This window comes from Cupressus sempervirens, chromosome 1 (genome assembly GCF_028749045.1).
Source record: "Cupressus sempervirens isolate cs-2001-9-10 chromosome 1, ASM2874904v1, whole genome shotgun sequence".
Classification (NCBI taxonomy): domain Eukaryota; kingdom Viridiplantae; phylum Streptophyta; class Pinopsida; order Cupressales; family Cupressaceae; genus Cupressus; species Cupressus sempervirens.
Window position 1 is genome coordinate 694,917,655 of NC_143118.1, and position 12,947 is coordinate 694,930,601.

Below are 12,947 nucleotides of genomic sequence, written 5' to 3' on the forward strand. Positions count from 1 at the left end.
AGATTTGCTAGCGGAGAGTAAGGTGCACAACATTTTTCATATGTCATGCCTCAAGAAGGCACTAGTACATTATATTATTTTTTCTACTATGCTTCCACCCTTGGATGTTGATGGAATATTGGTATTGGTGCCAGAGGCTATCATTGATTTTAGGGAAAGGAACTTGAGGTGACATACTATAATGAAGTATTTGGTAAAATGGAGGGACGTACTAGTAGAGGATGCAACATGGGAGAATGAGGAGATTTTGTAACATTCAGACTTGAAGTTGCTTGAGGACAAGCAATTTTAGGGAGGGTGAACTATAATGTCCCCATCTTTTTAGCAACTCAGTCGAGTTCTTAGCATTTACATTCTCTGAAGGCTAAGTGAAGAAATAAGGAGAAATTGATTAAATTGATTTCTTATAAATTCATTAAAAGAAATTAAAATTAAAAGGTGACTTTATATTTAATTTAATTATCTAGAAGCACAATTAATTGTATTGCAAGGGAGAAGCTTCTAGAGAGTGCATTTTCCACAAATATAATTAATTATTAGAAGAGAGGAAGTTTCTAGAGAAGTAATTAAATAATATTATATTTCCTTCTAGAAAGGTGAAAGAAAAGAATAAATACAGGTGAGAGCTTCATTGTTAATCATCGGATTGTTGTGAATTGCATTTGATAAGAACTTGGGTGAAGAAACTAAGGTTTCTAATTTCAGTCAACCATTGGAGAACATCAATTCTTCAGTGTTGAAACCATTTGAGGTGGTGAAATATCCATTGAGTTTAGTATTCAGAAGAGCTTCAATTCAAGAGTTCTATTTGTGCTTAAATCAGAGAATGTTTTTTTCTTTTACTACTACAGTACACAAGAACAATACCGTGCTATAATACTTATGCTTGATTCATCTCCATTCATATTCATCACTATTATTAGGTTCCTCTTGAAACTATTAGTAGTTAGCATTGTAATTTTTAGGGATATGATTTTGCTATGATAATTTAGATTTAGATTTTTGCATTACTGTAGTCATTATTGTAAGCCAATTTGTTTTGACAAACTCATAGCAACATTGTACATGACAATGAATTCAATAAAGGAGATACATGTTGCATACCATTTGTTTGATGAAATGTCCATCTAATAGCATATATAATTAGCATAATAGTCGTATGCCAATTATTTGTCAAAATGTCAGTTGGCTATAGGTATACATTCCATAACTAGTTTCCATGTGTATGCATTGAAAATACCAAAAGAATTGGACTTGCATATTAGTTCATTGTAAGAGGCATTGTAATATTATTTGCAAACATTCTGAATTTCTTAGCATTGAAAGGTAGCATACAAGTGTTTGACAATATTCCTTGAGCTAAAATTTGTCAATTTGGGCAAGAGATATTACAGTTCTAGAAAAAATATTATCTAATTAATTATCATTAATTATTAAAATTAGATAATAACTTTTAAATTAAGGTCCTTTGAAGAATGGTGCTTAGTAAAGCCAACACAATTTTATTTGGCATCCTAGATACACTTGCAATGATAATAGTTACCTAACAAGTTAGGGTATAATAGTGCAATGGAAGTCCTTACATTCATTGATAATGAATGTCAAGCCACATGGTCAACATGTGCAATCATGCCATGAATTTGAATGTAACCATCTCATTTCTTCAAATAATTAATCCAAGCTGCTAGCAAGAACCTTTCTCTAAAGTTGTATATAGTGCAAACAAGGATCTTTTGAACCACATGGAAACCTTGAAAGAATGGCCTACATAATAAAGGTGTAGGAAATTTTAAAAATGGACTCCATATTAAAAAGATGAAAATGATCCATGATTACATAATTTTAATAATTAGATTTTTTACTATACACTTAAAATTCTAGAGGTCATTTAGTTTAATCATACTCTACAAAGACCATATGTGTCTTTCTTTATAAAAGTTGAAAATGATCCATAATTACATAAGCTTAAAAATTAGAATATTTACTAGACACTTAAAATTCTAGAGGTCATTTAGTTTGAATCATACTCTACAAAGACCATACGTGTCTTTCTTTTTAAAACCTTGCATGATGTATACCTTACCAATATAAAATAAGCATACAAGATGCCATTGAAAACATCAAATGGAATATATTATTGTTTTATTTGTTTAGAGAAAATTATTTATACCTTACCAATACAAAATTAACATACATGATGCCATTGAATATATCAAATGGAATATATTATTATTTTATTTGTTTAGAACAAATTATATTGTTTGTTTTCATTCAAATATAAAAGGCTCAACTGACAAGATTCTCAAATAGGGTTCTTTAAAAAAAAATTGAAATAAGAAGCCTGGTAGCTATCTATCACAATTAAATCATTACATTATAAAAATAAAAATAATTAATTAGGAGTTAGATAAGAGTATTAGAACAATAATTTTTGAGAGAATCGAATGTTAGCTTGCATGCATTTTGCAATCAAAGGAGATGATATTAATGCATTTTTTGTCACACAATTTACAATATACTTCATTTTAAATGTAATCTCTAATCATTGTTTTTAATTTATTTGAAATTAATAATTAGATTTGACATTATCAATTTGTAGATTTTGACTTTAATCTAACTAAAGTTGTAATTATTTTTGAGCTCTGCCTTAATAGACACATACTGCAGGTCATTCTTTCAAGACCAACCTAAAAGAAATGATATTTGAGAACTAGGACAATAGAACTGTAGTGCTTACCGCTATTATTGTCGAACTCTTTTATGCTAGATTATGTTATGTTTGATGGTTAGTGGTGTTTGATTTTTATCTTATTGAATATTATTTCATGCTCAGTTGACTATATGATGAGATTAAGTTGGTACTAGTTATTTCATGTATGAATGATTGTACTTTGATGATGATTGTTTACATCGATTTTAGTTATTCCACAATGATAGTTAGGTGGATTATTTATATATCTGTTCTATGGATACTTACCCCATACTTGCATGTATATGGTGTATGTGTATGTTTTCTTGATGTTTGATGTATCTAATGTTGTTGAGAAAGGGAGTCATAGTCACCTACTAGTCAGGATCTATATGATACACCACTTCCTGCCATTGCCTATTTAGTTTAGAATATATGCGTTTGTACATGCATGGATTTTATGTAGATTGCAGGTATTGGGTATTGACTTTCCAAAATTGTTAGGATAAGCATACCCTATCACAATATCTCAATGGTAAGAGATAGGAGATAACTCTTGAGTCTGAATACTATCCTTAAACCATTTGTCCTAATAAGTAGGGCAAGTATCTAAGATGTTTACCCTCCCAAATTTTTTGTATGATGTAAATTCATGATTATAACCCTTGAGTTTGATCTTTTATGTTGTATTTTATGATGGGTTTTCATAGTTCATCTTGTGGGTCTATGGTGATTCTTCTATTAATTAAATCAAATTGAAAGAATGCTTAAAGATTTAATTTGATGAAAGATTATTAAGATAATTTTAATATTTAATTATATTTAATTAATTGAGAAATTAATTTAAAATAAAAGAATTAAAAATAAAAATAAAATTATAGTTCTAATTTTAGAGCATAATAATATTAATTTAATTTAATAATAATATATTTAGGAGATCATTTTTAAATAAATGCTAAATATTATCATTACAGTTAATAAGTATTTTTATAAAAAATGCTTCAAAAATTAATTAAATGGAGAAAGATAAATTAATTTTATGAAGATATTTTAAATTGCAAAAATTGTGCATGAGTATTTAAAAGCTAACAAAATATTAAAAAGAATTTAATGAATGAGTTCCCTCATGTGATTGCAAAATCAGAGCCCCAAATTTAGGGGAGAACTTTTTATCAGAGATCTAGAGCTGATTTTGTAGGGACTAAGATTTTGGAGAAGGGATTTTCAGAAAGAAGGGTTTTAGAGGAAAGAGGATTTATTGTGTGCTTCATGTGTTTGTGTATTAGCATCAGATTTAGGTACAATCTTGTGGTTTTTCGTACAGTGATTTATGTTCTTTGAATTTCATGTCTTGTTCATGTTTGATAAAGATGTTTTCAAAGTTTTATTTAAGATGAATCTTTCATTGTAAATTTTATTGTTATTTGTATTGAATTTATCTGTATTCAAGAAATAGAGTTTTAGAACCCTCATTCTGTAAATTTTAATCAATTAGGTATTTTAATCGGAAAGAGTTTTGAAATGAAATTGAATTATAGAATGTAAAAATTGATTGGTTTATTGGATTTTTCCTTATTGGAGTATTATTCATAGTTTTCTTAAAAAATATATTAGTAGTAAACATTATAAAGATTCTAACACAGAATTTCCAATAGCTTTACTTAAATACTATTTTTGATTTGATTTACTTAAATTTCAAAGACTCTAATGAGATTTTCATTTTCTTTAATAGGTTGTTAGTTCTTATTTATCCAAAAGAAATTGGAGTACATACTTTATCCTCTTAGTGAAGGGCAATAGATGGGGGGGTGCTATTTTGTTATAATAAACAAAAAATATAAATGAATTTGGTTGGGGGTGGGGCTGCCAAACCCCCACCCCCCACTGCTACCCCTGCATGACACCAAAATTGTCAATGACCATTTATGGTTGTGCACGACAGACCTTGCTATTGTGACAGTAGAGCTACTATGACAACGACCTAGCCTATTAGCTTTAAAATGTTACATGGTAATTTTTTATTATATTTTTCCTTTGGTTGTTTTAGTTTTTAAATTTAATTTTATTAAATTTAATTAATTTAATAATATTTATATTAAATGTTTAAATTATTAAATGTTATATTTAATTTTTATAAATGTTTATAATTATTAAATGATATAATATAACAATATTAATATTATTTTATTTCAATAGTTATTATTTTATTATTAGATCAATAATTACTTTATTAATAATTTAATTTATGTTATTTAATTAATAAATTAGTGTCTATTATCTTTAGTAATATAATGACTACTAATTAAAAATTAATAATATTTAATTAATGAATTATGATATTGTATGTAAAAAGTAAATTTGGAAATTTATAAACTACAGTAAGTTGAAAACTAGCAACAAAATGAAAACTCAAACCTTACTGTAAACTCAAATTGTGTGTTTTTAAAATCAAACAAATCTATGAAACTACACTATTAGATGTATGCTTTCTTGTACGTTGAGTTTGGGGTTGACTTAGAGTGTTGACTAGTTTTAAGATGTTTACTAGAGGCTGGGAGTTATTATTTTGATGATTACATATAATATTATGATTTGGTTTATGTGTCTTTTCTTGGATCAATCCTATTAGGATGATCGTACTAGTGATGCTTGTATTTTGACCAAGTGATTTTGGTACTTGTTCATTACTTGTTTAAAGAATTGATGTATGGTTTTTGGTCTTCTAAGATTTTTTCTCTGTTGAGCTTAGGGTAGGTTATCTATATGTTGTATTAGGAAGTGGCTTGCAATGGAGGCTGAGGCCCTAAAGAGGTTGACGGGTAACCCATTGTAGGTTATTTTAATAAGTGATATCACTATATTAAATATGAGGAAAATGAACTTATAAGAGTCTTTGTCCTTCCTTACCCATGCCTCGAGTGCTAGTACAAGGTAGGATGGGAGTAGAGAGGATGCTTTGTTGCAACCATGCATGGTTAATATGCCTTTTTTGTACGAGAGGATGCTAGTGTTGCATTGATTCAGTAGAGGGGTGGAGGATTGAAAGACTAGCCGAGTAACCTTAGAGTTGGCTCATGCGATGACCCTTGCCCACTAGCATAATAGATTCCCTACGTGTCTTTGTAGCCTCTGGGTTTAGATGTTGTTTATATCTTGGTACCTTTGAGTTAGATTTCCTTTAGGTTTTCCTTGACTTAGATGTTGGATTTGACTTTTGAGTTTGTTATTCTATTTGGGACTTGAGACTATCTCCTTAGCGCAGTGGGAGTGGACCTTTTTGTGTTACCATAAGATTAAGTGGTAGTGCTTTTTACTTTTACAATTGAGATCCATTAGTTTGATGCGGTGATTGGAGTTCTTTGTTCTACATTTTCTTTAATTCTATCTTTGTGTACTATGATGGATCGTTATAATTATTGTATGTATTTTATTTCATGATCTTAAAGAGACAATGTAATTTATTTTTTTGATGTATATTCTTTCAACCTTTCATACCTTGTGACTTGTACAATGGATGATTGTGCATCTTGACCATTGCCAAGTGGCATTCAAGACAATTGAATATTATTTAAATGGATTTGAACTTTTAGTTAATCTTTAATGTGGATGTGTTATATATTGGATTTAATAATAACTAAATTTAATTGTGATTCAACATCATGGGATCCTTAAGGAATGTAATCTATTTATGTGTGACTTATGTATTAATGTATGTTATTGCTTCTACTATTTTATAAATTATTGTTATACGTTATCTTTAAAGATTTTTTTTTTTGGCAAACTTAGTGAAACTTTAGGTTAGTTCTTTTGGATCCCTTGGTGGGGCATTACAAGAACTTGCTGGATGACAACTAAGTATGTTTGCTAAACGTTAGTACACATTAGTCTATATTGAGATTTATATATTCTTAGAATTTAAAACATAAATTTTATGCATTTGATCATCACAAATTGGAAGCCTTCAATGGCTTTCAATATTCTATTTCAACTTCAAAATTAAATGTACAACTTGACTCAACTCTTATTCCAAAACCCACCACATTAAAGACTAGTACTCTCCCACTTGCACCCCTTGTTATTGAATACATATTTAACTGCGCAACATTCTTCCCAATTGCATTTAATACAGATTAGTTCTACACCACTTCTTTCTAAGTGCATTAAATAGAGATTAAATGACCATCTATCTCGTAGTCCAACTAATGAACACCATCCAGTCAAATACATATCAAGATAAAATATAACATTCCTAATACAACTTTAAAGCTCTAATTTATTTGTTAGACACAATCCTAAAAGGTGTCGAGAAGCCATTAATATTTAATATTTTCAAATTATTCGCCATTTATGTTCTATTCCATTGATTTGTAGCATAATTTTCTTGCAGATATGAAGAGTTTGGATTGACATTAATACACTATTAGATAATAATAATAATGGTATTTTTATGCCTATAAGTTTTTAACTCATGCTAGTGAAGAATTTTTTGATTAGATACTTAAATTTATGTTGATATTTATTTTTCAATAGCGTGAGCTTTTAAGTTACTATAAAGCATAGAAATATATATTGAATGAATGAGAAAGTTCATATAAAAAAAATTCTTTCTTTAATTAATTTTCATGTTAATATTTGTCTTCCTAATTTCTTCTTTTTCACAAGCAATAATGTCTACACAATAACTTTTGATTTTATGATTTTTTCCTTTTCTTTGTTTTGATAGAGGGTTCAGACCTGCGTAGCAACCTAGTGAGACACGAAGCCTGCGAGCTACAAATCATTGAAGGCCACCACATAGACTTTTTAGGAACTTGATACGGGCCCACTTGTGCCTGAAACCTCTTCAACTTAGAGCCAAGGACTAAGGGGTATCCACACCATCAAAATCACTTGGGGCACAATCCCGACCTCATCCCTTATGATGTCGGACCCTTGCAGTCAGCAAGACTTGATCCCTAGTGGGCTCTTTGTGAGCCATTCAATTTCACTAGTAGACCAAGGGCCCATTGATCATTTTTGCCTTTTCACTTGAGAAACTAAATTTGAAGCCAAGGCCAAGGCTTAGAAAAAACTTTCAAAATTAAGCTTTTATTTTTTTAATCAAGCTACATGTCAAGCCAAAATGGATTGCAACGTGAAATGTTGAGGATTTCTTGAGTGGAATTTAATGCATCACCTCTACCATTATAGGGACTAGTGAGAAAGTCTGATGGCCATCTATAATTTTTCCACCTATTTTAGTAAAAGGTAGGTTGTGCATTTTGTAAAGGATGAGACTAAGTTTTAGATAAAACATATCATTGATAAAAAAATTAAAAATTAAAGTCAGAATTTTTTCGCATTTGATCTTCATGATCTAATTGTAGTCGAAAATATGAAAAAAATTGAAAAAAATTAGTTTGTTCGTAAATCTGAAAGAAAATTAAATTTGACTTTTTTAAAAAATCTTTAGTGCATTTTGTTGGAGATTAGCCAATGCCTTCCATAAACCTGTAATGGTCACCATACAAAGAATTAATTAACCATTCCATATAGGGTAAAGGGCCAAGTAGCCATGCAGGTTAACTTCATCCATCTGTAGTTCCTAATTCGTATGTTGAAATTTGCCAACTATTTTGGTGAACCTTCGTAGGCGAGTGAAGAGCTTAAAGCTAAGCTTTAAGCTTTCCCACATTTACAAAGCTCTTTGTAGAACTTGTAGAATGTAGGGAGGTGTTCTAAAAGTGTCATTTCAAAATGTTCACCTAATACCTACCACTAACACCATGTCCCCATGCTTCTGCTTAAGTCAATTTTTTGCTTAGTAAAGTGTTCTATGCAAAATAAAAATTGTAGGAAAAAGAAAATTTAGAATCTTTTCCTACTTTGTGGAGCATCTATTTTTTGGCAAATGAAAATATGTTGTGGGAAAATTTTGGGGGTTGGAAATAAGCAGATTATTATTGAAAAAGGTGACAAGTCTTCACCACATTTTTTTCATACCCTTTTTATTTGCCTATATTTTGTATTTCAGAATTACTTACAAGAGAAATGATTAAAAAATAATATTTAGAACACTGCTTAAAATTATACAGCAAATATTATAATCTATTGGGCCACTAGCTCCACAAATTGTGCCACAAAACAATAAGCTGCTGCTGCTAGCAAAACTAAGCTAAACAACCACATGGGGACAGACACCCAGTAGTCATTTTAGTACTATTTGAGAAATGAAAAGAAGCAAACGGCTATTGGTTTTCATGATGATTTATTTTGGCATGTTTATGTAAATTTTTTAGGCAGTAATTGAAGTGTAATTGGAAGGAAATATAAGGATTAAGTGGGGGCATTGTGTACATGAGCAACAACTGTCACATTTCCCACGTGTATAAAGGTTTTTTTGATAGGTCTAATTCTTTTATATACCATATTGGTGCATTCCAACTGTGCCATAAACGGCCAACCCCTGTTTACTCAGCTCACTCTGGTCCAATTGCATTGATTATACATTAAAAGTGTATTACTTTTTTCCAAGTACAACAAAATGTACCTTTGATTCTTTTTCAAAATTAATGGTTTAACACAAATTTTGGGAAAAAAGAGCTGCATTTTTGCAGGTACGAAGGTTTTAACTCAAATGCATCTCATGGCTGAATGAACATCCTCCATTCAAACGCCATTTGAAGCTCAATAAACTGAAAGAACCATCTACTAGTCAAATGCATCTAATGGCATGCTTTTCAAAGTTCAAATATACCGAATACTCCCCACAAAGCTGCACCCACTTTATTCATTGAAGATACATTTATAGCACGTGTATTTAATGCTGCAATCCAATGTAAATTGTTCCTTTATAAGATCTAGTGCTCCTATATAATTACATTAATTCTGTTCTACTTCTCTCATTCGTCGAGCTAAGCCATCCAGATCTCTTTCATTCCATTTTGGAAACTGCAATGGCCGGACTAGAGAACCCACACTTGGTTATTGTCCCGTTTCCTGCACTGAGTCACTACATTCCTCTGTTGGAGTTCTCAAGGCTTGTGGCCTCAAAGGGTCTAACGGTCACCTACGTCACAACCCCTGCAAACGTGCCACGTCTGCAAGAATTGGTAGACGAAGCTGTGAATAGTGGTGTTGATCTTCGCCTCTTAGTGCTCCCTACGCCTCCAAGAGGGCATTGAAAGCATTGATGTTTGTCCCCCAGGGTCGCATGGCGGCGTTTTTGAGCTGGCCAAGAAGCTCCAACACCCATTCGATGATTGGATGGAGCCGCCTTTTCAAAAACACGAACTGGCGGCGCCGCTGGTCTGTATTGTGTTCGATTCGTTCATGGAGTGGGCGATACAGAGCGCCGAAAAGTTTGGGATATCTTGTGTGGAATTCAACCCGTGTGGGGTCTTCGGAGTGAGTGGTTCGAACTCAGTTGCGCGTTCGGTCTCGCAGTGGAGGTTGGAGAAAGAAAGGGGGGACTCTGAGTGTACTGTTTTGAGGTTGGATCTTCCGAGGCCGCAGAGTTTATGAAGAATGAGATAAATGAGGAATACTGATGAGATGAGATAGATCCGTTCACCATGATTTACTTGTCCATGTGTCAGATCGACCGGAAACGTAGCTCGGGGTTGATAATTAATACTTTCGAGGAGTTGGAATCTGAGTATCTCGAGAATCTGAGAAATGTAACGGGAAAACCAGTTTGGGCTATCGGACCTCTCCTTCCCATAAGTTATTTCAACGGAGCTGGTGAGTAGTAGGAGATAGAGTTGAATATAAGGAAAATATTTTGTGAATTAGATAGAGAAGTTTTTGGTTGATGGGTGATAAAAGAGTTGGATGTGATGGAATAATTCTATTTTGTTTTTTACAGCATAAACATCACGCACTAAGCTTCATTTAGAGACTAAAAGTGTTAAATAGTCAAAATTGACGTAATTTTTGTAAGCTTAGTTTTCTCCTTAGTTGGGTAATCATGTTTTCCAAATAGAGACATGAGAATTTTTTGTTGGTGCCCATTTGATGTTGAATTACCACAACATTTCCTTAGATAAGGAAACTTTAGTTAATCAAGATATGTGAGTTTAGGTTGATGTTAATATAGTTTTTCTTGATAAGTAGGAGATGATTTCCACAGCTAGTCAAATTGTGATGTGAATATCAGGATTTAACTGTGTGATTTTTGAGTCAAACTCGATGACCCATGTTTCATGAGTAGTGATTCAACATGAATCCATCTCTCATGATAATAAATGGAACACTTAGCACTCATTGGATCTAGGTGATGCTCACAGGGGTGAAGCACCGGGACTTCCCGGGAGGTCACCCATCCCAGTACTACTCCAGCCTGAGCGCGCTTAACTACGGAGTTTCCTCCACAGTTAAACCCAAAGCTTGCAACCCCATTTGCAACCTAGATCCAATGAGTGCTAAGTGTTCCATTTATTATCATGAGAGATGGATTCATGTTGAATCACTACTCATGAAACATGGGTCATCGAGTTTGACTCAAAAATCACATAGTTTTTCTTGTTTAAAATTTTTTATAATGTAATTTTAATGGGTGATAAAGAGTTGGATGATCAAGACAATAGGTAATGATATAATTTTACTTTTAATGTATCAAGGTGTTTTGAAAGATTGAAATGTCACATAATAAGGTTCATTTCTAGGTTAAAAGAGTTAAATAGTGAAAGTTGACTTATTTTTCCAAGCTTAATTTTTCCATTAGTTTGTGATGTTTAAGTGTGACCCATTTACCTAGAAGAGTTTAGATTGATGTTAATATAGTTTTTCTTGTTTTAAAATCTTTATAATGTAATTTTTAATGATGTTTTTAGAAAATTAATGTTTACATTTCATAATCTACTCAAACAAGGGAGTTTAAGTTTATATTAATATCATTTTCCCTATTTTTAAGTTTTGTATTCAATGTAGTTTTTAATGTATGTTGTTAGAATATTAAGGCTTACATTTAAGAATCTAGCAATTTTCTTTGAGATCAGTGGAGTTTGGAGATATGCGGATTCAATGTCAAATAATCATGATATTCTAATACATAGGGAAGTTTTAGCTCATACTCACATAGGAAATGAATGATTAAAAGTTTGTTTAGAGACACGGAAATTTTGATTCATATCCATTTTTCAATAATTGTGAACTTCAAGAAATTGTAATTAGTAAAATTATTTAGTTACTTAAATCATGAGCATAAAATACAAATATACTAATAAACTATAATGTTCATAATAAAATTTATTTCTTTATATTACTTCTTATGTAAATATTTTTCTTCCTAATATTTTGTTTTCCATAGCTAATAAGGTTAGCATACGTGGAAAAAAGGCGAACATTGCTATAAACAAGTTGGTCAAATGGCTAGACTCTTAGAGAACTAGATCTGTTGTGTATGTTTCATTTGGGAGTGTGATCAATCTTTCGAAAGAGCAACTAAAGGCCTTGGCAAGAGGGATAGAAAGTAGCAAACAACCCTTCATTTTGGTCATCAGAGTTACTGAATTACAAAGCTTTAGAAAAGAAGATTTTCTTCCAGAGGGCTTTCTAGAGTGTACAAAGGAACGAGGGATGGTAATATGGGGTTGGGCACCGCAGCTCTTGATCCTCTCACATGCATCTGTGGGTGCCTTCTTGAATCATTTTGGGTGGAATTCTATGCTTGAGAGCTTAAGCCTTGGAGTTCCCATTGTCGGGTGGCCTATGTTTGGAGACCACTATTTTAATATGAAGATTTTGGTAGAAATGGGTGTGGGAATTCAACTATGTGAACATCACAGTGGGCTTCCAAATGAAAATAAGGTTAAGGAGGTTTTGATAGAATTGCTTAGTAGTGAAAAAGGTATAGAGATACGACTGGTTATGCTAAAGCTCAAAGATAAGGCTATAAATGTTGTTCAAGATGGTGGGTCTTCAAATATACACGTGCAAGGGTTTGTAAGTGAAATGCACAAGTTGGTGAACATAAGACAAGAACAATGAATTTTGTGCTAATTTGTGTGGATGCATTGGTTAGGGTTAGGTCCATTCAGTTTAAGATTTATGGTTTCTATAATTTAGTAGTAGTCAAGTGAAAGATGTCTTCTAGTTTGGTTGTTTATTGTACATAGAAAGAAGTAAAGCAAAGTGTCTTTTATAGTCTATGATATTAGTCATAGTTTTTGGCTTGGCATATAGTGACAATGTATGGAGCTACAGTGTATTCCTTTTTGGAAGAAATAGAAAATTAATTGTGAAAAATTTATGTTGTCTTAAAAATACATTTTGTTGT

At 31.7% G+C, this 12,947-nt stretch overlaps 1 pseudogene; it reads left to right on the top strand.

Moving 5' to 3' along the window:
- LOC149579841 (scopoletin glucosyltransferase-like) overlaps positions 1–12,658 on the top strand; it is a 101,139-nt pseudogene extending 88,481 nt beyond the window's left edge.
- The last annotated feature ends 289 nt before the right edge of the window (positions 12,659–12,947 follow it).